The following is a 26387-nucleotide window of genomic DNA, read 5'->3' as shown; positions in this document are numbered from 1 at the left end:
ATCTCATAGTCTGCCTCTAATATTACTAAACTCGAATAATATATCAAAATCTGAAGAGATGAATGATATTTTACAGCTACATAGGGGGGCTTTCAAATCTCCATTATGTCTGGGTTTTTAAAACAATGACATTTATTTTGAGCTTTCTTTATTCTTATAGTACCTGATCTGATGGGAAGTAAGTAAGAATTAAAGATGATCATGAGATTAAAATAAATTAACTCTTTCAGGACACCAGAGTTTTGTAACTTACGCACTAAATTTTCACAAATGCAAAATTTGAAATATACATTGTTCACAATCCTCCAGGCCATTGTTTCTCAAACTTCTACAATATGTACAGTGTCTTTAAGACAAAAACAAAAACTAGTACAAAAATCTTCTCTTTGAACCCCAGTGTTAAATCATTTTTATTACATTGTTACTTAAAAATATGCAAACAAAACCAAGCATAAACCTGACCAACACGGTAAAACCCTGACTCTACTAAAAATACAAAAATCAGCCGGGCATGGTGGCGGGTGCCTGTAATCCCAACTACTAGGGAGGCTGAGGCAGAAGAATCACTTGAACCCGGGAGGCAGAGGTTGCAATGAGCTGAGGTCTCACCACTGCACTCCAGCCTGGGCAACAGAGCCAGACTCTCTGTCAAAAAAGAAAGCCAAGCATAAACACTCTGTGCTTATATCTCTTACAAAACATAATTATAACGCAGTGTGCTGTATTATGATAATTCTAGTATTTAGTGGAGCCTCTGCACAGTATCATTGTTTGCCTTTTGCTATCTCTGTTCTTTTCTCATTAAAAGTTGAGGCCAACGGCCGGGCATGGTGGCTCACACCTGTAATCCCAGCACTTTGGGAGGCTGAGGCGGGCAGATCACCTGAGGTTGGGAGTTCACGACCAGCCTGACCAACATGGAGAAACCCCGTCTCTACTAAAAATACAAAATTAGCCGGGCGTGGTGGCACATGCCTGTAATCCAAGCTACTCAGAAGGCTGAGGCAGGAGAATCACTTGAACCTGGAAGGTGGAGATTGTAGTGAGCTGAGATCGTGCCATTGCACTCCAGCCTGGGCAACAAGACCAAAACTCCTTCTCAAACAACAACAACAACAACAAACTTCTTGAGGCCACAATGATAGTATCTACAAACATAAACACTGGGTTCATATGGCAGTACTTGGCTAAATTATTATGGGAAATCAAAACACAAATAAATAAAAATATTCAAAGATAATTTTCAAAAGGGACAAATTCAAGATTGTTGTACAAATATAAAAAACTATCAAAATGTTATTTAACTTAGTTATTAACAAGGAAACCAGTAAAATGTTAACTGGTTTAATATAGAACTCAAATTAATGCACATATATGGTTGAGTCAGGAATGTCGAAATGAATCTACAAATAGATGAAAAATTGGCTTTCCCCCTAGGTTGCAGTGGAGAGAAAGATCAGTTGTTCCTCCACCAAAAGGAATTTACATGTCTTTGGATAAGTATTATTTTAAGTGCTATCATCTGTATATAATGTATAGCCTTGTAAAATAGGTCAATCAGCCCTCCATAGAATCAGATAACTTGGAACTGTATGTTAAATAATGCCTGCTTTTCCAATGAAAATACCCAGTGTTCTTTTGGTTCATTATTTGGCCCATAATTGTTCATTCAGTGTATTTAAGAGGAATGTAGAGACCCTATAGAACCTATCCATGGATCCTATGGAAATTCCAAAGCCCTCTGTCTCTATTGCAGACAACAAGCCTCTTCAATGGAGCTGTCTCCATTAAGAACTGACCTCTAGCCACATATAGAAGCTCCATATGAGCCCTATTGTCTTTAAGGAATATGTGGCTCTTCCTTCAGATATAAACATAAGCAACCTCTTTTGATAAGTTCAATGACCTCTTCTGAGGGAATAACTATGACAACTAATCTCACATCTTTATATGTGAAAATTTTTGCCTAAGGACAGATAGTTAACAATGATAAGCCAAGCCTTCAGTAAAAATGTGTTGTTTTGTTCTCTCTTTCTTTTTTGGGAGGGAGTGGAGTGGAGGGCAATTACTATACCAGGTACTGTACTAAGTACTTTATGTCAACAAAAAAGAGTCAAACTCTATAAAGTATTTAAAAAGGTTTATTTTGAGCCAAATATGAGTGGCTAAGCCCCAAGACAGTCTCAAGAGGTACTGAGAATGTGTGCCCAAGGTTGCTGGATTACAACTTGATTTTATGCATTTTAGTGGGACAGAAGTTACAGGCAGACATCAATCAATACATATGAGTTATACATTGTTTCAATCCAGAAAAGTGGGACAACTTGAAGGAGGGTCTTCTAGGTCATAGGTGGATTTGAAGATTTTTCTGATTGGCAATTGGTTGAAAGAGTTATGTTATCACCTGAAGACCTGGAATCAATTGAAAGGAGTGTCTAGGTTAAGAAGAGATTGTGGAGACCAAGGTTCTATTATGTAGATGAAGTCTCATAAGTGGCTACCCTTAGAGGCAATAGGTGGCAAATGTTTCCTATTCAGATCTTTAAAAGGTGCTAGACTCTCAGCTAATCTCTTCAGGATCAGAAAAAGAACTAGAAAGGGAAGGGGATTCACTGCAGAATGTACACTTCCCTCACAAGAGACAGCTTTGCCAGGGCCATTTCAAAATATGTCCAAGAAATATATTTCAGGGTAAAATAATTTATTTCAGGGCCTACAGTTTATCATGTGATACTAGACTAGAGTGAGTTAGAATTCGGTATCTTGCAGTAAAGAGTCTGTTTTGTCATCCTTAAGATCTCTGTTTTAATGCTAATGCTGGTCAGTTGTGGCTGAATTCCAAAGGGAAGAGAGTATAGTAAGGCATGTCCAACCCCCACTTCCCATCATGACCTGAACAAGTTTTTCAGGTTTACTTTGAAATCCTCTTGACCAAGAGGAGGGATCCATTCAGTTAGTTTGAGGGCTTAGAAATTTATTTTTGGTTTACATGCATATATATTATTAAATATCAAAATATAATTCTATAAATGTGTAAATTTTATGGGTGAGAAAATTCTGCTTGAACCACCCACATGGCAAGTTTTGAAAAAAAGATTATTTGAATGAAAAACAGGACAAAAGGAAGTGTGTAAGCATTTAATTAGGTCTCCTGTAACTAACAATCAGGATAGTTTCTTAATTGGATTAGATGGAACAACTGGTTTGCTATCCTAAAGTCAGATGCTCAGTCAATATTTATGGAACATGTCCTAGTCATTCTCACTTCATCTGGGAAATTGAGTGTCCAGGCTACATATTTCATAATGCTATGTTTACAGTTGTCATAGCACTTGACAAATGGCATTAAGTTATCTCGTATGTGTTTATGTGTCCTTTGACTTCAATGGCTAAGCTATGAAGTTAATTTAGAGGAAGGTATATGTGTCCTTAGTACTTTGAAGACTGCCACATCATAGGAGCTAAATATATGCTTTTGAATTAATCTAAACTATGCATATTCATTAAAGATGATCCCTAAATTTGAACCTCTGGAAAAATTTACTCCCAAGTCACTAGTTCCAAAGATTTTACTTATGTTTTCAAAATGTTTCAGTGCTGTTAGTTAGATTTTAGTGTCAATAGATGCATTAAGTTATAGCTGCTTAAAATTTGCTCTCAGGACACAGAGGAAAGGCTTGTCCTATCATTACATACAAGCTCTGCAGACTGAAGGTCATGATATCTTTGGGCGTTACTTGAGAAGAAAGTCATGGCCATGAAAAACCATTAGAAATCATCTAGAATTCTGTACCACAATTATATATCCAATGGATTGAAATTTGAGAAAGTCTTCAGTTAATTTAATTAACTTAATTTAATTTAATTAATGTAATGTTTATGAGATTCTTCAGGCTGGACACAGTGGCTCACACCTGTAATCCCAGCACTTTGGGAGGCCGAGGCAAGTGGATCACAAGGTCAAGAGACCAAGACTATCTTGGCCAACATGGTGAAACCCCATCTCTACTAAAAGTACAAAAATTAGCTGGGTGTGGTGGCACATACCTGTAGTCCCAGCTACTCGGGAGGCTGAGGCAGGAGAATTGCTTGAACCCAGGAGGCAGAGGTTGCAGTGAGCTGAGATCCTGCCACTGCACTCCAGCCTGGTGACAGAGCAAGACACTGTATTTAAAAAAAAAAAGAAAAAAAAAAAAAAAAAAAAAAAAAAAAAAAAAAGAAAGAATAGAAAGCAAAAACATTAAAGTGGGATTGGGAGAGTAGAAATTGGAGAAGTAGAAGGAAAAAATCACACAAGAATGCTGGGAAAATGTTCCATTATGTTAACTCCTTTACTTATCAACCATTTGGCTGTAGAATCAAAAATAAAACTTGAGATTTTAAAATGTTTATATTTTTGTTAAAATATATACTTTTTAAAAATATTAGATATGTGGAATGTATACAAACAGGAACTATAATTCCTCATCAGCAATAAAGGATTTCTTTTGAATTTATCACTGACCAGATTGAGAAAGTAATGAAACTATCATTGTAGAGTTAGGATTGAAATCTGACCATGTTTTCTGAGGGTGTAAAGTGGCTCATCTATTTGAATTAATTGTTTCAAGTCCCACTTACTTTGTTCAGAAGTCCACTTTTTGTCCTGCCAGTAGACTGTAGCCCAAACCCTCAGTTGTCTGGTCAGAGACTGGGAAGGTAATGTTGTGTATGTTTTGCTGATTAAATATAAAACATTCAGCATCCTTTATGGCCTCGGTTTAAAGTAAGCTTCTTATTCCAAAGCATATGTTTGAACTACCCACTGTTATTAGCATGTTTCCTCTTAGAGTATTCTTTAACAGATATTGGTTTTCTTCTAGACAGTTTCACAAAATAACAATAGGTTAGCCTTCCTTAGAAGGCTTAAAAATCCCTTAACTCTTTATATGGTTCACATTTTATTTATTTTTCTCATGTTAGTTATATTCTTTTATCTGTTTAATCTTATAAATGACTCCTCTCATTTTGGAGAGATTTTGAACAAATTGGTTGGGAAACCAAAAAAGAAACAAGAGGATTTTTTTAATACTAGTTAGGCTATAAAATATTTTCATGTGCTTTAAAAATGGGATTGCCCACAGAATGACTTCATTTTAAAGTGTGTGTTTGGTAGTGGTGAGGGGGATGTAAGTATCTGAAAGCATTTTATATTGGAATACGGGTCTATTCGTGGTTATACTTTGTTTGTATATCAAATACTGCACCTGTCACAAGCTTGGATTTATCGTGAGTATGCATAATGCTTGCTGTTGGGAAAGCCTGCAAATCCCCCATTGGCAGCAGAGTGACCAGAAGTAGATGCACCTGTCTTCCCAGCTGGGACTTGCTCATGGAAAAGAAGGTCATTTAACACCATGTTATTCCTGTGGACAGCTGTATATGTAAAATGCCTTAGGACGTAGACAACCTAAATTCTATTTAAAAAAAAAAAAAAAAAAAAAAAAAAAAAAAAAAAGGGTCTTCAATGGCCAAACGAAATTTGACTTGAAAAATATTTTGATGTTTTGATTCATTAGATTTGGAGCATATTTAGGCTTGGTTTAATAGAAAAACATTATTTGGTTTGCTTTGGTCTGAGCACTCTATTGGCTTTTAATGACTCAGGGAACACCAATATTTTCAGCTCACATTGGCTTAGGGTTTAGTATAAAGTAGTTCATTCTGTCTTGATGCAGCTCTTGGTTAAAATATAGGCCTTCTCCCCATGCTACAGTGATAGTTCTTTGTTTTTGTCTATTTTAATTGTCTGTTTTCCCCCAACAGACTCTAATGTCTGTAAGAATAAGGGCTATGTCTATTTTGCTAACCATTATTTTTTGTAGCACACTGCCATTGTATTAATTCTGGGTATATCAGTGTTTAGTAAATCTTTCTCAAGTGGATAAATGAATGAAGGAATAAATAATTGGCTTTCACTGTACAAGTTCATCTTAAAGACTCTGTCATTCAAAATCATACCAAAACTCGAGAAGCCTCGGTCCTGTTGTTTGTCTGTTTTTTAAATTAAGTACAAGTTTAGTTACAATAAAGTGTACAGATTTTAAGGTCACAGTTCCATGAATTTTGTCGAGTGTATACACCCATGTAACCATTATCCAATCAAGATAGAGAATTTTTTCATTATTCCAGAGAGTTCCCTCTTGCTCTATTTCTGTCAATTCCTCACAGCCACTGTTCTGATGATCATTATAGCTTATTTTTGCCTTTTCTAGAACTTCATATAAATGTAACTATATAGTATGCACTTTTTTGTGTCAGGCTTATTTCATGCAACTTTAAGATTTTTCAATTTATCCATAGATATTTAAATGCATTCATGAGAATCAGGAACTTACCCATGTTAAAAATAAGATTAATAATGAAGGACTATGATATTACAAAAAAAAATACTTTGTGCCTCCTTGGAGGATTTATTGATGACATTTTCCCCAATCTACAACTACGTGCTTTTAAGAATTCTAAAAATATGCAGAATGATTGTTAGAAGTAGAGTTCAGAGGTGCCATCAAACTAACGTCATCGTACTGTGAACTTCCATAGGCAGATCATTTGATAAGCCAAGCAGATCAAGAGGGGCACATTTTAGAGCAGGTAACTCAGCCCGGGCTTTCTGACTTCTCCAGTGTTACACATCACTACACCATTGGCGTCCTTTTTCCACAACACCCTTCTGTAGATGATGACATATGCATAACAGTTTGTAAAGGTTAAGGAAAGGCTCTAAAATTAGGTATTCCACTGAAAGTCTTCTTTAAAATAGATTTTTCAGTAACAGATAACTGGGGTGTAGAGGTGTTTGGGTTGAATTGCAACGAGGTTTACAAAGAAACGTAGTCAGTTTGCAGGCAGTGGAAAGAAGCTTGCCAAGTAAAGCCTGTAGAAAATGGATTCATTGAATTAGAACAGTCTGTGATCAACTGCCAAAGCCAGCTTATTTTCCTTGCGAGTTCCAGAAAAGAATGCCTGAGACTTTGTGTTGATGGAAGGCTATCTTATAGAACATGCTGGCAGAACACACTTTTTCACTGGCTCCCTCAGTATTATTATAGACTTGATGGAGTACTTCGGGATTTGGTAGGGATTTTTACATCAGAAAAAATTAGGCATAGGAGATTAGGAACCAAATGTGTTAGTTTATCATAGCAGAGTAAGGCAACAAGACAGTCGTCTTAAGGAAACCACAGACAAGACTGTTTAGAACTAACAATATTCTACTTCTCCTGTGGAAACACTCACTATTATAAGTGAGACCACAGAATAAAATGAATGTCTAGGGAAAGTAAGCAAATAATTGTGGAAAATTTTAAAAATGACTTTATAACCAGTGAAGACATCATTTATTCAAAGACATCTTTGCATAAAGAGGAGATTGTAATGATATAAAGGAAGAAAATTCCTTTTCAAATTAAGTGTTCTTCAAGTGCTGATTGTTTTGTGCAGAATAATTTGATGTAAGATACGTGGAAATTTTACGAAATGGTGAAAAGAGAATCTAAACAACTTGAAACAAAGTGCCAATGTCAGCTGAAGTGCCTCCAAAGTTACTCATATATTTTTCTTTCCTTTTAGACCCAGTAGAAACGCTTCAAGAGCTGCTCGATCCAGGAGTGGAGGGATTTTGTGAAGACACGGATGCTCCTTAAAAGGAGTGCAGAAATTTTCATCATAGGGTAACAGCTGATTCTTATTTTTGGTTTAATAGTCTTTGAATATTTACAAAACTGTGATATAAAAATAGATGATATTATCCAAAATATTAAGTTTGCTCTGAATTTGCTTATAGCTTTGTAGTATTTCATGCTTTATACCTTTCACGTGAAATATGATCAGAAATAACTCCTCAACAAATATTATCCTCATATTTGGAGTAGGATGATACGTAGAAACAAGAGTAATTGCAAAGCATCACTCTGGCCACTTTGGAATAGAAGCACCATTAACAGAGATTGCAAAGTGTTTTGTCAGCCTTCTTGCCATGACACACATGGAAAATGGTAATATTCCTAGGATATAGTGAGAGGGCTTCTCACAAGCAGAGATGACTGGCACTGCTGAGCAGCTCCAGGGCTGAAGCCTTGGCATCTTATTAGCACATCTGTAGACCATTGTGTTGGGGAGCTGTGCTGGTGAGCAATAGAACCTTTCTTTTTGGAAAGCCCTACAGCGTCTGCTGCTTTTTATGCATGTCTATGTTTGAAGTCTGGACTTAGAGGAGTTTTTCTTAGGAAAAAATTAAGACATCGGGTTCTAGATTTTCACTGGAAGTAATTTTACCTGAAGATTGACCAGTATTCCTGGTCTTGTGTCAAGAAACTTGAACTCGGAATCTTTTCCTTTTTCCTCTCCATTAACAAAATGATAAAGAAGCTCTTCCTTAGAGGACCCAGGGGCACATCTCAGTTCTGGCAGGATCCCTTGTTTTCTTAGGGTTCTGGAGGAATTTACACAAGACAAAATTTTGTCCCCAGGGTAATGAGAACTCCCCATAATTTGAGGTAGGTGTGTACTTTTAGGCCTCACTTCAATATTTGGACTAGGCTGGGTAACTCCTGATTCTGTTATGTTAGTAGTCATTCAAAAAATGTTTAAGTCTTCAGCAGATTCTGGACCTGACTCAAAGCCAGACTGAATATTGAAGAATGGTAGGTTTCAGGCTAATGGGGCCTGAACACTCTGTGGTATTTCTTCTCTGCCTTATTCCAATATCATCACAGGTACCACCACAGGTACCACCTCGGGAATAAGAAGTAACAGTTGGGAAACCAGGGGTATCACCATAAAAGACTGCAGTTACAGTTCTAGAAGTTGTCTCATCTGACCAGAATTGTAGTCTTTGGTTTGGTTTAATTTTAACAACTTCTGTGTCTTTGGTTTTACTTTTGCTTTTTTTTTTTTTTTCATTAACAGACTTTTTTAAGAGTAGTTTTATGGGCTGGGGGCGGTGGCTCATGCCTGTAATCCCAGCACTTTGGGAGGCTGAGGCGGGGAGATCACGAGGTCAGGAGATCAAAACCATCCTGGCTGACACAGTGAAACCCCGTCTCTACTAAAAATACAAAAAAATTAGCCGGGAGTGGTGGCAGGTGCCTGTAGTGCGATATCATACCACTGCACTCCAGGCTGGGCGACAGAGCAAGACTCAGTCTCAAAAAAAAAAAAAAAGTAGTTTTATGTTTGCAGAAAAATTAATTGGAAAGTACAGAGAGCTTCCACATAATCCTCTCCCTCAACCCACACTCAGTTTTCCGTATTATTAACATCTTGTATTAACATGGTACATGGTACATTTGTTACAAGTGATGACTCAATATTGATAGAGCCTTTTAACTAAAGTCCATAGTTGCATAAGGTTTCAGTCTTTGTGTTGGATGTTTTATGGGTTTTGACACACATATAATGACAAATTTCTATTACTGCTGCATCACACAGAATAGCTTCGCTGCTCTAAAAATCCCCCATCTTCCTCCTATTCCCTCTTCTCTCCCTCCACTGAAACCCTGGCAATCTCTGATCTTTTTACTGCCTCCATAGTTTGACCTTTTCCAGAATGACATATAGTTGGAATCATGCAGTATGTAGCCTGTTCATTTTGACTTCTTTTACAAAGCAATGGGCTTTTAAGGTTCATCTATGTTTTCTGTGGCTTAATAGCTCATTTCTTTTTATGACTGAATATTTCATTGGACGGATGTACCATAGTTTACCCATTTACCTAGTGAAAGATATCTTGATTGTTTCCAAATTGGGAATTACTTTTTTAAGTCACTATAAATATTTGTTTGCAGATTTTTGTGTGGACAGAAGTTTTCAACTCATTTAGGTATATACAAAGGAGTATTATGACTGGATTAAGTGGTAATAAAGTGTAGTTTTATAAGGAACTGCCAAACTGTATTTCAAAGTAGCTGTAATATTTTGCATTCCCACCAGCACTGAAAGGACCTTCCTGTTGCCGCACATTTTTACAAGCATTTGGTGTTGCCAGTGCTTAGAGTTTTAGCAATTCTAATAAGTATATTGTGGTTTTTCATGGTCTCATGTTCTAACATAATAAAACTATAAAAGAGAGTGTGATTGCCCAAAAGACTCTGAATTCTTAGCTACTATGAATTTTTTCAGTATTCACTTTGTAATAACAGTGATCAAGAATCTGAGGTTATCCCTGACAGCACTGAGATTAGTGTGTGTTATATCCAAGTATGTGTATATAGAGATGTGTGTGTGTGTGTGTGTGTGTGTGTGTGTGTACACCTAGTATTCTCTGTTATAGAAAGAGGTCATAGTAGGCAACGACTCTTCTAATAATACACCATTGAAATAAAAATAGGCAGAAGATATAAAAGATTCTGGCTTGTTTAAATATGCATATTCTGTAGATCTTGATATTAAAATAGGCCATGTTTGATGCTGTTCAAAGTTAGCTTTCTGGCGTGAACTACAGTGTTATATATGAGCCACATCAAATTCGGCAGCCTCAATTTCTGTATTCAGTTAAATTTGGCCATGCAGATATAGTCCTGAAAAGAGATTCTTCATGATGCTTTCACAATATAGTCATTTTTCTGTATGTTTGATGCATGCTTAGATTTGATTATATTATTTTGTAAACCTTTCTGATGATACCAACTTCACTAGTAGAGGGCTACTTTCTCCAGTGTAAGGACCACTCCTCTAATATTTCTATCTTCAAATATATCACAATGCCTGACACATTTATTCTGTGAGTATATACAAAGCCCTACATCAGTTACTATAGAAATATTTTAACAAAGTTCCAAAGATACCAGACAAACTTTATAATTTAAGAAAAAAATAGGTAAACCATTTCAAGCCATGCAAGTAATTTTGTGTAATGATCAAAACTAACTTAACAGAGTATGGATCTGGTTAAAAATTAAACAACTAACATTCTTATGCAGTTTTTATGTGCAAAATAGAGTCTCAACAGTGACAGAAATGCAAAGATAAAATAAACATGTTCTCTACTTTCTATAAAAGATGTACTCCAGTGCAGGAGGGTTGGGTGGGGAAAGAAGTAGGATGATAAGAAGTATGTTGGCATTGGAAGTGCCTTAAATCTATGCTGCACATTTGCTGATAACATGGTATATAGAATGCTGGATTTTCAGACATTAGTATATCCAGAAGAGTTTCTTTGGATTCTTGTTTAAATTTCATTTTCCTAGACTCCACAACTAAATATCAAAAAATAATTTTGTAGTCCATGATTCTCCACTTTTATCAAGCTCCTCATGTTGTTGTATTACTGGTGACCTATAGGCTACACTTTAAGAAACTGATACGTACCAGTTAGAATTTTTATCCCTTCAGTGTGGTTTATATTAGGAAGTACTCCTGAAACAGAGTAGTAGGGAGATCTAGGCTAAATATAGGAATCAGGAGAATATGCCAACAAGATTGAATAACTTTGTGGCGCATTATAATGGTATACTTGATTGCAGGTTTTCCTAAGAGTCTGAAAATTAGAAAACAAACTCATTGGAGAAACTAGCAAAAAATTGTGCCTAAGATTACAGCATTTTAAAAAAAGAATAAAGTGTATAACTTTAAAATAGAATAAATATTTGATAAATACATCAAATGCAATACAATTGCATCTATATTCAATGAATTGTTTATATAAAAGATATTAGTTATGATACTTATATTTTAGGGAAAAAAATAAATACCTAAGAAGTCCAAAATAGGGAAATTATGAAGTTAGTTAGTACCCTCATTCCAATGGAATGTTATTTTCACTGTTTTAAAATATGGCATGTAAGAAGTATCTAAAATAAACCTATATCAAAGAAAAATGAGAATCTATAACTGTATGTTTGATATGATTATATGCACATAAAATAGCATATGTGGTGAAATTTCAGGTATTTTTAATTTTAAAATTTTCCTAGATATTTTATGGTACTCACAAAATCAAATGTTAGATTTTAAAATCTATATGAGGCAAATTAATTATCACAAGCTTTAGTCACACATTTTTAATTTTAAAGTAAATAATTTTTAAGTTAAAAGGTGTTTTGAGATTCCTCTTCGTAATGAGCCCATGGTAAACTTTGTAAAGCAGTGATACTCATACCTAGCAAATTATCAGAATCATTTGGGAGAAATTCTGAAAACACAGATTTCTTTCAAAAGCTAGACAAGTAATTCACTTTCTTCAGAACTGACTTGGGGCCCTGGAATCTTATTTTTTTTAATGTCGTACCATTGGCTTTACTGATAAAAGGGAAAGATGACAACCACTGCTGTGGGGTAGACAATTTCTGTCTTCAGGAATTTCTGTAATGTATATGTATATGACAGAAACAAAAATATAAGGTAAAATGTTTTCAAATTCTAGACTGTTTAATGTTTGTAACACAATAAAGTACAGCAGAAATTCGAGTAGAGAAAGCATAAATAAGGAGGATTACTTGGGAGGGTCTTCTAGAGCAATAATCTCATAAGCATTGGTGGCAGATGTAGGAATGCAGAAACCAAAAGCTTCATCATCATTTAACAACCTTCATGTGGATGGGAAGTGATTAGAGAGTGAAACTTTGAAACACTTAGAGAAAGCAGTGAAGAAGAGGTGCCATTTTGCTTTTTTCGCCAGCTTGCTTGCTTCCTTCCTTTTTTTTTTGAGATGGAATTTTGCTCTTGGTGCCCAGCCTGGAGTGCAATGTCACAATCTTGGCTCACCGCAACCTCCGCCTCCCAGGTTCAAGTGATTCCCCTGCCTCAGCCTCCTGAGTAGCTGGGATTACAGGCATGCGCCACCATACCTGGCTAATGTTGTATTTTTAGTAGAGACAGGGTTTCTCCATGTTGGTCAGGCAGGTCTCGAACTTCCAGCCTCAGGTGATCTGCCTGCCTCGGCCTCCCAAAGTTCTGGGATTACAGGCGTGAGCCACCACCCCCGGCTTCGCCAGCTTTCTTACCAATTAAAAGTATAAGCCCTATACCCCTTCCCCAGAGTCCCAGATCTGTTCCTAGGCTTTTCCTTTCAGGTTTTATCCTAGCTTTGAGGAAAGGGATGCCTTCAGGGAAAAGATGGTGCTCCGAATTTTGGGATGGGAAGACCTATGTAATCCATAAATCAATGTTTTGTATGGTGAAGGGAAAGAAGGTTGAAGAAAGGCACCTCAGAATATTTGTGGAAGACAAAACATTTATTATTAATGTTTATTAAAAGGAATTAGGACTTTTAAAAGGCATAGAATCAATCACAGAGCAAGTTGAACTCGAACCTTTAAATATAGGTACAATTTGCTTCTCCAGAACATGAAAATAGAAGAAAGAGACATTTCAGTGGTGGGACCCCATGTACCTGAGTAAATCGGCCAGGTGTCTTTCTTCTGTGGTCTCAATTTCTTTTTTAGTACAAATGTTGTTTAAGTTTTTATTCTTCCAGTTCATTTGCCTAAACTGACAGTAAATTATTTTTATCACACATAGGAGCTAGGACTAGGAGGTCAACTATTTCTTAAATGAAAAAGTCAATACCAGTTTGGCTAAAGTTGATTGAGGAGTGGGTGCCCATGAGGCTGGATGTGATTGGTAGTCATACTGAGCAGGGCTGTAAGTTCCAGAATAAGGAATTTTGACTTGGCCTTACAGTGAAGGTTTCTGAGAAGGTTAATGAGAAGATGAATTTGGGCTTTGAAGAGGAAAATCAGCCAAAAGTAAAGGAGATGGATTAAAGAGAAGGGTAGAAAGAAATGTAATTAGCATGCTAATTGGCTAATTACCGTGAGAAACTTAGACTAGGCTGTTGGCAGTGAAAAGAGAAAGAAGGTAGTGGATATTATAAGGAAGTTTTTAAACTCAATTAGGGTAATAGTCATTGATCACCTTCAAAGTGTCAGTCACTGTTCTAGGCCTTTGTGACATCAGTGAACAAAATAAAGCATATTCTATCAGGGTGTTATGGACTGAAGTTTTGTATCCCCCTCAGAATTTCTGAGTTGAAATCCTAACTCTCAGTGTGATGGTATTAGGAGGTGAAGCCTTTGGGAGGTAATGAAGTCATGAAGGTAGAGTCCTCAGGAATGGGATTAGTGCCTTTATATGAAGAGGCCAAAGAGCCAGTTCTCTCTCTTTCTGCCACATGAGGATACGATGAAACATTGACACTCTGTAACCCTGAAAAAGGCTCTCATGAGAACCCAACCATGCTGGCACCCTGATGTCAAACTTCCAGGCTCCAGCACTGTAGGAAGTACATTTCTGTTGCTTATAGCCATGTTTTGAATGATATTTTGTTATAATGGCTGGAACTAAGAAAACGATAAATGGAACAATATCTAATAAAGAGAATTAAGAATGTATAATGTGAATTTAGAAATGTTGTACAAAAATACAAAGTTGAGCAGAGGAAGGGAAATGAGGGGGGATGTGCAACAGTTACAATATTAAATATGATGGTTAGAAGAGGCCTCATGAAGCAGGAGGTATCTGAGCAAATATTTGAAAAATGTGAATAAGCTAGTATCCTAAGGGAGAGTATTCCAGACAGGAGGAAAAGGAAGTGCCAAAACGCCAAAGTGGGAATATGCCAAGGGTGTCTCAGCAAAAGCCACATTTTGAATTTTAACTCAGTCTTTAAGCAAGATGTTCAATTGTACCGATTACCAACTACTAAAATAGGGGATTTTTCCCTGGGAAAGGATGTTCCTTCTTAGAAGTTCTGCTTCAGGCTAGATTGAATTGGGACAAAAGAGATAAAAAGAAGAGTTAATTAAGGAGTCAACCTTGGGCCATGCCCAGAGTTAAAGAACGTGAGGGAGATTGGAGAAGTCAGAAAAACCAGGATTTTGCCTGTCCTTGAAACTGTATGAAGAAGGCTTGGCTAGGAAAAGGAGACTCTGAGGGTGACAAATGCAACAAAAAGATTAGGAAGAAGAAAGACTGGAGAAACAAGAACCCGGGGCTTACAGAGGCCATCAATGACCTTAGAGAGAGCAGTTTCAGCTGATGGAGACCCCAGGATTCCCAAGTACCCAACAGCTCATGCTTTCTATACTAGATACAGTGAAAAATCTGTGTTTTTAAGAATTAGTAGTATACTATCCAAGGAGTATATGAGTTTTCAACTGCCTGTTAAATATTAACAATGTTTTGAAATCTGTCTTTGGTTAAAAAAAAAAAAAAGTGCCGACAAGTTTGAAAGCCTAAAGTTAAATGTGTTAGGCTTCATACTTAAGGTGTGTTACTTCTGCTCTCTTTTGCTCTTACCGTCTGCTCTGATTTTATAACAAAGCCCAGTATTGACATGTTGAAGAAGTGAGGTCTGCACATGCTTTGGCAAAGAGATGTTGCAGGATTGCTTAATTTACAGAAATTCCCTGGCCTGAAGTATGGCTTTTGTCAGGTCATGACCAAAGCTTGTGTTTTATTAATGTATCAAGGTTTTTTATAGGACACGTTGATTTTTTTCGTTTAGAAAACTGGAAGAAACATATGGCTATAAGATTAAGAATGGAGCCTGTCAATTGAGAGTCTCTTCAGTAACTATTGGATTTTTTTTAAGTTTGTAAGAATTAAAACATAGCAATAAGTAATAACTCAGTATACTTCTATTAGAATGTTAATAAAAAGGCATGCAAAAATCAGGGATTTATGAAATTGGTACAGTAAGCTTTGTTTCCTGCTTTCTCTGCTATGACCTAAAATTCATTTTTAAAAATATCTTTCTATGTTATGTAGCAAGCATACCAGAAAAAGTACTTTGAAAGAAGCAGGAGATCAGACATTTAAAGAATGGGAACAGATCTTAATATAAGAAAAGAGGCAGGCTTGTTATTCTGGGAAACAAATTGAGAAAGTGTATTAAAGTTGATGTGATAGATGGTAGGAATCATCTGGAATTTCAGGATTATTTATAAGGAACTTTCTGGAAAAGATTCAATTCATATTCCAAGTCAATTCTTTGCCCCCATTCCCTTTCTTCTGCCTGCAGATCCCCATCATGCTGCCCCTATTAAAAACCACTGTCAAGAAAGGACCTGCTATCAGTCTTTTATAACTTCCTAACTTCATATGAATTTAAATCAGTGTGTTACTTCTCTGAAGAGTGTTTACATTTCAAACAGGAAAAGAGGGTGGTATCTCCATTTAAAATAATTTCAAAAACAGCCTACTCGGTCTGTATGTAAGACCTGGGGAATTTTGTTGGTCGTTTTTTGAGTTGGTGGTTACACTTTTATATTTATTTTTGCTTCCATTTTATATTAAAAGAACTCTGTAGTTCCCATAATTGCAACATGATGAGATTCTCATTGCTTTTAATTAACCTGCTTTTTTCTTTCTCAACTCCACAATTAACTTGGCTAAATTTGTTAGTAAATGAAAAATTCCAAGTTAGTTGCATGTTGATTTTACTATCTACTATTTGGTACTTACATCATTATGTTTTAAATGAAACAAATCTTAAAATCAGGTCTAGATTTTATATTCTGTGATAAAAATCACCACATTTTCCCCAGAAATGATTTTTTTAAAAAGATAGCACTATTGGTTTTATTTCTTGGAAGGGAAAAAATGTCAGTCAAAGTAGTAAGATAGTGATCTAGTTTATTTGGTATTATGAGACTCAAGGATTTAGCAGTAAAATGAAATCTTTGTTAAAGAAAAAATGAACATATCATATTAAGAGGAAGATAATTGAATTTCTATATTTGATGGCAAATCTGGCAACACTAGAAGTGGTTACTTAAAATTAAAAGCCTTTTACAAACTTTATTTCAATTAGTCACTGTAATTGCATAAAAAAAGAATTCTTAATTTTTATAAGCACAGAAATATGCATGGGTCTCCCCCCCCCTTTCACTGTCCCCAAATCCATGAGATGTATGCTTGATACAAGCAGAGTAAGAGAGAACATAACACTTAGGAAACATCCCAATGCCCTGTATTAAAGACGAAATAAATTACAGTTCTTCTTTTCCCCAGTAAAGAGCAACAAAATAACAATGTAGGTAGAGGAAACAAGTGAGCTGATTGAGAGCATGTGGCTGGGCTGGAATCTGGAGATACCACAGTTAAATTAACTTGATTTTCCTTTCTACTACTAGAAGTTTAAATAAAGTACTGGCGGGTTGTGGGTGGTGTTGGGGAGGGATGGTGTGTGTATGTGTGTCCTGTATGTGTGTGTGTTTCTGCATGCGAGAGAGTCAGAGAGAGACAAAATGGCTTTTGTTGCTTTGGAAACATATTTCACCACCTTGGTTCTGATTTTTTTCTGAGAAAAACATCTACTTAATGTCACAATAGCCTCACAGGAACAATTTAATAGTACCTGGTAAAAGCCTATAAGGATTCTCAGGATAGAAGATGCAGTTTTGCAAAGCAGTTCTCAACCTCTGTCAATCTTAATTGAACAAATTGAAAACCAGATGGGCTTATTTATCAAGCCATAGGTCCCAAAAGGCAAGAAAATTTATTTAGAAATTATCAAAATACTAGTCAAATAATGACCAGACAATTACAGGTTGATATTCTTCAGTGGCACTTCTTCTAAAACATGGGTTCAGTGTGACCAGTTTTATAGCACTTCTTTAAATGATAACTAATGAGAAAAAAAAATACGTGGGGGTGTCATTGAAATGACCTTTGCAGCAAATTCTCTTCCTTTGTATTTGTTCTATGAATCGAGGGACTGGAGTTGGCATTCCTCTCAGTTTGGCCATATCTAGATTTTCTGGTTATGTTCTTCCCTAGAGTAACCACAGACATCTAAGAGGCTCTGTGCTACACAAGGATCTCACATAGAATTTGGCTTATATTTGCACATATTGTGCTCATTATTAAGGCAGGAGTGTTTGCCTATTGCTATATTTTTATGAGCATCAATAAGTCTTGAATGATGAATATTACTAATCATCTTTTGGCTAATGTTATTGGGACTTTTAATACACTTGCTAACTTACTTATTCCTGGGGTAAGAGTAGAAAAATCTTTGGAAGAATGATTCATGGGAAGAAGTTGATGCCAATTTGGTAATTAATTATTGGTTATTTAATAACCTTTGATTGTTAGAACCATAATCCTTTACTGATAGCAAGTCTATCATACTATCTGGGATAGTGAGACCATTAACTATACATTGGATAATTTGGATTTTTTAATTGGCTTGCTGTTAAATTCCTAGAGTAGAACAACAGAGTACCCATTTAAAATAGACATTTAACGAGTCAGTGAGATAACCAGCTTCAGGATGTATTTTAATAATACAGCCATAATAAAAATGACTATTCTTTTAACTGACCGTATAAGGTGTTGTGTGGTAGAAGTAAATGGAAATGGACCTTGAATTCACGGATCCAGAAAGCTCTTTAAAGTGGGTATGTTGAACTCCTAATTGATTTTCATTACTATGATTGGGGCAAAATTTGTTTTTTTTTCTTTTTGATAATGTATTATTTAATAGCAAATGAAAGCAAATAGAAAAAATGTGTATTAACTCAATATTTTAAAATATTTATATTAATATCACTTTGTAATTATAAATAATTTGGTAATGTTTTAGATATAATAATATATAAGTTGTTCAATTGCAATTTCTAGTATTCAGATCTCAAGTTTTCAGTTGTTTCCACTTAAGCTTTTAAACATGCTTTTTAAAAAACTTTCTGATTTTAAAGTTTAAACTTAAAAGACAGCAACAAAACCAAGATTTAAAAAAAATGCATTTTCTTTACAAGACACAATAAAGATTTTTAACATTATGAAACAGTTTGCATTAGACTTCTAGTTGTAATGTAAATATAAAATCAATTCAGTCATTTCCAAATTTTGAAAACTTTTTGCTCCTAAAGGCAGTTCTCAAAAATGTTAATTCACACATCTACAGCGGCAAAAAAAAAAAAAAAAAAAAAAAAAAGGTCAGTGAGGCTGAGCAACCACAGGGCTACTCTTGGAGTAATTAAATACCTTGAACTTTATCTTGAAGTACCCACTTGTTTCTCAGCATTAAGCCTTCAAAGTAGTGTTGAGTTTGAGACAAGTACATGAATGAATTGCACGTGACATTTATGGCAAGACTTTGTGTTTCATTTCTGTTTTACACTCTTAAAGTGTTCATTCCTTTCATGTTTTAAGCATATTAGTGAAATAACTGTAAATGAAGTCTTATATAACTTCTACATCCTATTTTTATCTCTTTATAATGGAAACAAAAAATAAAAGACCATGGTGATTCATTCATTAATTTAACAAATATTTACTGAAAGTTTCCTGAAAGGCACTGGACAAGCTATTAAAAGTTTACATTTTAGTAGGGCAGATATGCATTAAACAAAAAATTTCACCAATCTTTCCATAATTATAATTATGAGAAATGTGATAAAGAAAAGAACAAGGTAAGATGAGCAAATGTAACAGAATGCCTTTTGACTAGCCTCTGACATAGTCAGAGGGGTGACTCCCCAGGAGAAAGATCAGTGTAAGTAATGGGAATATCCAAAGAAAAGCAACCACAATATTCTAGGGATCTATTTACTTGGATGCTCTCTGAAAAAAACTGTAGGACTACAAATGTATAGGATTTTAATTATTACTTGTATTAGTCCATTCTCACATTGTTAGAAAGAACTACCTGAAACTTATAAAGAAGTTTAATTGCACCACGGTTCCACAGGCTGTACAGGAAGCATAGCTGGGGAGGCCTCAAAAAACTTACAATCATGGAGGAAGGTGAAGAGAGAGGAGGCACATCTTACATGGCTGGAGCAGGAGAAAGAGAGCAAAGGGGGAAGTGCTACACGCTTTTAAGCAACCAGATCTCGTGAGAACTTACTCACTATTACAAGAACAGCAAGGTGAGGAATCTGCCTCCATGATCCAATCACCTCCCAGTAGGCCCCTCTTTCAACACTGGGTATTAAAATTCAACATGCGGCCGGGCACTGTGGCTCGTGCCTGTAATCCCAGCACTTTGGGAGGCCAAGGCAGGTGGATCCCTGAGGTCAGGAGTTCGAGACCAGCCTGGCCAAAATGGTGAAACCTGGTCTCTACTAAAAATACAAAAATTAGGTGGGCATGGTGGCAGGCACCTGTAATCCCAGCTACTGAGGAGGCTGAGGCAGGAGAATCACTTGAACCTGGGAGGCAGATGTTGCAGTAAGCCGAGATCACACCATTATACTCCAGCCTGTGTGACAAGAGCAAAACTCTGTCTCAAAAAAATATATAAAGATAAAAAATAAATAAAATTTGACATGAGATTTGAGCAGAGACACAAATTCAACCATATTATTACTTTATAACATATAAACTATTTCATGATACTTTTAAAGTTAAGATTATTGACACACTGAAACATCTTAAATTTTCCCTTCATAATCCTTTCTACCCAATCGTGGACTCGCTCAACTATTATAAAAATTATTACAAGCAGTGAATAGACCTGACAGGTATTTATGGGTGATTTTTTCGAGAAAATTTCAAGGGTGCGTATACTTTAAATCAAGATCTACAGAGTGTCCGGCTACCACAAGGATTCCCTTCACTTGACCACCAGCCAGGCTTATGCTAGTTCCTGAATACTGGCAAAAAGTGAAAAAGCTTACTGTTAAGCTTTCGTCTTGTTAGACTAAAGCCTCCAATAACTGATGTATTTTATGAAATAATGTCAAAATAAAGTAGCTTAACACTAAAAACTCTTTACAGTAAATGTGATCGCCAACCTACATTTCCAGCATCATTATCCACTACCTGCTGGCACAAATTCTATGTTTTGACCAAACTTACTCTTCCCTTGAGTATCTCACTTCCAAGAAATTCCCCTCAACTAAAATGCCCACTCAAATTTCTCTTCTTGAATAGCTTATTCATTCTTCATATCAGCAGTGACTACCTCACTCCAGAGCACTCTTTTTCTAAATTGCAATTTTAAAAATCACAGGAGCTCTCTTATGCCATTCCATATTCCTGGATGCCCATCCACTTAGTAACACTTATGAAATGATCATTGCCTTCGTTGTATTAAAATTTCAAGTGTAATTTGTTATCCTTACTGTATGCCTGGGTTCCATTTACACAACAGACCCATATATTTTCTTATATTCTAGGCGTCTTTTTGCTTCAAATTCCTTTCTAGCTTTTCTTTAAATCCTTACTTTGCCCATCTTCAGTGCTGGGTTGATGAAGGAGACAGAGACTTAGCAATATCCACCAAGCAATAGAACTACCACATCAACACCAAGAACTTCCTGGCTTCCTGGGCAAATATGCAGTGGGCACAATTTCGTGACAGATTAATTGCTACCAGTCATGAAGAAGTTAAAATACTCTCAGAATTTAGAAACTACACTTGAATCACAATGAAGTTTTGTAATTCTGTTCCAAGCCCATAGATTGAATGTCTTCTATTATTTAGTTGGCCTTATTTACTTAGTGGTAATCATTTCCTGAGACTGTACAGAACATTAAATTGGAATGGATACAATTCTAGCCTAGAGTCTATATCCTAGAAGTAGTTATAAGTAGCTCAAGATTACATAGTGTATGCAATTATATGTCAACCATGAAAATAAGCATTACCCAGTTTTCAGGATCTCAAAATAAATCATCTCAAAGGTCCTGCTTTGATCTGTTTTGTGATTGGGTGCATGAGAAAGCAAATTATAGGACAATATGACCATGAAAATGCCTCTTTTCCCTTTAACTAGTGATAAAGAAAAAGTGAAAAGAAAATTACTTACCAGAAAGGAGTAGCATCCTTCAATCTTCATTGATAGCTGACTGATTAATGAAATGATGCATCTGTGCAATGTAATACAGTCATACACTGCATGACAATTTGGTCTTTGATAGCTGTATATATTATGGTGGTCTCACAGATTATAATATGATATATTTACTGTACCTTTTGAATGTTTAGGAATGTTTAAATACACAGCTACATAGCATTGTGTTACAGTTGCCTATAGTATTTAGTACAGTAACATGCAGTACAGGTTTGTAGCCTAGGAACAACAGACCATATCATAAAGCCTGGATCTACAGTAGGCTATACTATCTAGGTTTATGTAAGTACACTCTATGATGTTTGCTTAATGACAAAATCACCTAACAATGCACTTCTCAGAATGTATCTCCATTATTAAGTGATGTATGACTATATGTACAGCCATAAAAGAGTGCGTATATAGTTCTGTATGTGCTGATATAGAGAGATCTACAAAATATATTAAGTGAACAAAGCAAGGGCAGATCAGCATGTATGATATGCTGCCATCTGTTTAATAAATAAAAAGGAATATGGGTGAATCTGTGTATACAAAGGATGTATTGGGAAAATTACACAATGGGCTGGTTATGCTGGATATCTTTGGAGGGTAGTGGAGCTGATTAAAATGAAGAGATGAGAAGAAAATTTTTCACTTAATACACTTTGTATCTTCTAAATTTTGAACCATGTGGATGTCTTACTTTTAAAAAATAATCTTTAAAAATTTTTAAACAGAAATAAAAGGGGAGGAACAAAAGAAAGGAATAATTTTCTTAAGTGTGATAGAGCCAGTGAAGGTTTTCTAAAAACAATAGATTTGTGCGAAGCCTATAACAATCTGAAATACATCTTCAAAGTGCCTCTTCTTGATATTAACACTCACAAATTTATCAATGGCCAAGTTACAGAAATGTGATTAGAGACCCAAGGAGAAGAGACTCTAAGGAGAAGGTAAATGATTCCCTGTGGAAGAGCATGAAAGTATATATTTGGAAAGCTTATGCAGTTGATCATGAGGTATTCAGTTTATGTGGAGTTTGAGCACATACTCATGACACAGTGGAGAGCTACCTAGAAATCACTGATACCCTGTTCACAAAAATGTATTCTAGATCCAAGTGAGAAAAAAATAATACAACTGGGAAAAAAATATAGAGTCTTTCTACTGAGTAAATGATCTTAAAGACACAGATACTAGGCCCAGCACAGTGGCTCATACCTGTAATCCCAGCACTTTGGGAGGCGGAGGCAGGCAGGTCACTTGAGGCCACGAGTTCGAGACCAGCCTGCCCAACATGGTGAAACCCTGTCTCTACTAAATATACAAAAATTAGCCAGGTGTGGTGGCAGGCGCCTGCAGTCCCGACTACTTGGGAGGCTGAGGCAGGAGAATCGCTTGAACCCGGGAGGTGGAGGATGCAGTGAGCCAAGATCGTGCCACTGCACTGTAGCCTCGGTAACAGAGTGAGACTCCATCTAAAAAAAGAAAAAGAAAAAGAAAAAGACAGAAATTCTAATTCCATTCATTCATGGTTCAAGCAACCAAGCAACATGACTCTGTGACGTTTTTCCTTACACCCCGAAGCAAATATAGATTCTCCCTCCTCTGTATACCAATCGCAAGCATTGCACACCTCTATTTTCACATAAGTCATGCTGCCCCTGCTGGCAGATCATTCAATGTGATTGTTGTCTTTAAAGAGTCTTTATTTTTCACCATTGTATCAATGGCATATAATAGAGTACAATGTGATGAGATTTAATATCTGTTCAATGAATGAATGACTTTGAAGCAAAAAGGAGACTATCTAAAATTAAATACTACTTAGAAGGATGATTTAGAATACAATTTGGTTTTCTGAAAAGTGGATTACCACCCTAGAAATAGAACTTATGGCAAATAAAGTGAATGCTTAGGGAAAAGTGCTATGTAGGAAACTTGATGAGCTGATAAAGAAAACTTTAAACTTTGTGGGGTGAGGAAAGAAAGAAGTAAAACCACATACTATGATTTATGACAGACATTACATATACTCAGGCATTCAAGCATGCAAGTGCTAGTATTTCTGGGAGGTGAATAAGGCTTAGAATTTACCAGGGCCTTATTTTCTAATACAGGAGACACATTATGCAAATAAATATCCACAATATAAGTCGCATGTGGCATAATAGACATATAGATAAAATAATTATGTTGCTTGGCCTTAAAGTATGAGTTGAATTTGGATGGTGGAGAAAGTTAATCCACGTAGGGGAATGAGAACAACTGCATGGGTGAATGTTTAATGGTATACATTGCAAACATCAAATTTCATTGACTGGAATGTAACACGTATAAAGTGAGTTAGAGGAAGATGAACCCTAAAAGATTAGGCAGGACAAGACTATGGAAGCCTTATATACCCTGCTGTCACTCTAAGAAGACTCTATTGAACAGAAAATGGAGAATCATTAAAAATTGAAGGATATGATTATAGTGTGTCTTGTCAAGACTAAAACCGAGGCCGGGCGCGGTGGCTCAAGCCTGTAATCCCAGCACTTTGGGAGGCCGAGACGGGCGGATCACGAGGTCAGGAGATCGAGACCATCCTGGCGAACATGGTGAAACCCCGTCTCTACTAAAAAAATACAAAAAAACTAGCCGGGCGAGGTGGCGGGCGCCTGTAGTCCCAGCTACACAGGAGGCTGAGGCAGGAGAATGGCGTAAACCCGGGAGGCGGAGCTTGCAGTGAGCTGAGATCCGGCCACTGCGCTCCAGCCCCGGTGCCAGAGCGAGACTCTGTCTCAAAAAAAAAAAAAAAAAAAAAAAAAAAAAAAAAAAAAAAAAAAAAAAGACTAAAACCGAAAAACTGACATAAAAGAGAATAACAGAAAATTTGCCAAATATTTCTTAAAAGAATATATTATTAAGAGAATGTGGTTCTGCCACAAGAACAGAAAGGTGAGTGGAATAGAGGAGAAATTCCAATAACAGATCTTGGTGAATATTAAAAAGTAGAATAAGAGGCCGGGCACAGTGGCTCACGCCTGTAATCCCAGCACTTTGGGTGGCCAAGACAAGTGGACCACGAGGTCAGGAGATCAAGACCATCCTGGCCAACATGATGAAACCCCGTCTCTACTAAAAAAAATACAAAAATTAGCTGGGTGTGGTGGCATGCACCTGTAATCCCAGCTACTGAGGAGGCTGAGGCAGGAGAATTGCTTGAACCAGGGAGTCAGAGATTGCAGTGAGCCGAGATCACGCCGCTGCACTCCAGCCTGGCGACAGAGGAAGACTCCGTCTCAAAAAAAAAAAGTTGAATACGTTAAAGGTGGTATTAAGAAAAGAATAGTTGGAATGAAAAGAATTATTTACTAAAACTTAATGGATCAAATGTTTATTAACTTAGGGGGAAAATTACACTAATAGCTTATATATTAGTAGCTAACCAGCACCAAGAGACAGATACGTATTGTGAAGATATCAGGAAACTATGTGCATAAAGCCCTTGGTTATTATATTTAGTAATTGCACATTTGTGTTACTTAATTTGTCTTAACATTGTAAGACAAACCATAATTGTCTTAACATTGCAAGACAAATCATAATTGTCTTACTAATGACAGAACGCTGTACTTAGTGAATGTCTTAGTTCAGGCTACTGTAATGAGGTACTATATAGACTAGGTGGCTTATCAACAACTGAAATTTTTTTCTTACCATGCTGGAGGCTAAAAGTCCAAGATCAGGGTGCCACCATGATCTTCAGGTTACAGACTGCTGGTTACAGACTGCTGACTTCTCTTTGTGTCCCCATGTAACAGAACGAGCAAGAGAGCTCTCTGGGAGTCCCTTTTATAAGGACACTAGTCCCATTTATGAAGGCTCCACTCTCAGAAATCTAATTCACTTTTTTTTTTTTTTTTTTTGAGACAGAGTCTCGCTCTGGCTGGAGTGCAGTGGCTGGATCTCAGTTCACTGCAAGCTCCGCCTCCCGGGTTTATGCCATTCTCCTGCCTCAGCCTCCCGAGTAGCTGGGACTACAGGCGCCCGCCACCTCGCCCGGCTAGGGTTTTTTTTGTATTTTTTTAGTAGAGACGGGGTTTCACCGTGTTAGCCAGGATGGTCTCGATCTCCTGACCTTGTGATCCACCCGACTCGGCCTCCCAAAGTGCTGGGATTACAGGCTTGAGCCACCACACCCAGCATCTAATTCACTTTCAAAGCTCCACAACGTAATACCATCACATGGGGTTAGGATTTGAAGGTATGAATTTTAGGTGGACACAATACATTCAATCCATTTATTCAAAATAGTTCTTACTTCACAGAGATTTATTATTATTATTATTATTATTATTATTTGAGATGGAATCTTGCTCTGTCACCCAGGCTGGAGTGCAGTGGCAGTGATCTCGGCTCACTGCAAGCTCTGCCTGCCAGATGCATGCCATTCTCCTGCCTCAGCCTCCCGACTAGCTGGGACTACAGGTGCCCACCACCATGCCCGGCTAATTTTTTATATTTTTAGTAGAAATGGGGTTTCACCGTGTTAGCCAGGATGGTCTCGATCTCCTGACCTTGTGATCCTCCCGCCTCCGCCTCCCAAAGTGCTGGGATTACAGGCGT

At 36.6% G+C, this 26387-nt stretch overlaps 1 protein-coding gene across 3 annotated transcripts in view; it reads left to right on the top strand.

Moving 5' to 3' along the window:
• The window catches only part of B3GALT1 (beta-1,3-galactosyltransferase 1), a 562550-nt gene that overhangs the window by 193064 nt on the left and 343099 nt on the right, over positions 1-26387 (top strand). For all 3 annotated transcript variants that reach the window (XM_050752822.1, XM_050752821.1, XM_050752823.1), the window contains one exon: positions 7612-7712. The gene's annotated coding sequence lies outside the window, so the exon portion shown is untranslated. The remainder of the gene's footprint in view (positions 1-7611; positions 7713-26387) is intronic.

Source organism: Macaca thibetana, chromosome 12 (genome assembly GCF_024542745.1).
Source record: "Macaca thibetana thibetana isolate TM-01 chromosome 12, ASM2454274v1, whole genome shotgun sequence".
Classification (NCBI taxonomy): domain Eukaryota; kingdom Metazoa; phylum Chordata; class Mammalia; order Primates; family Cercopithecidae; genus Macaca; species Macaca thibetana.
The sequence above is the reverse complement of the archived record's forward strand: the minus strand, read 5'-3'. Positions and strand labels throughout refer to the sequence as shown.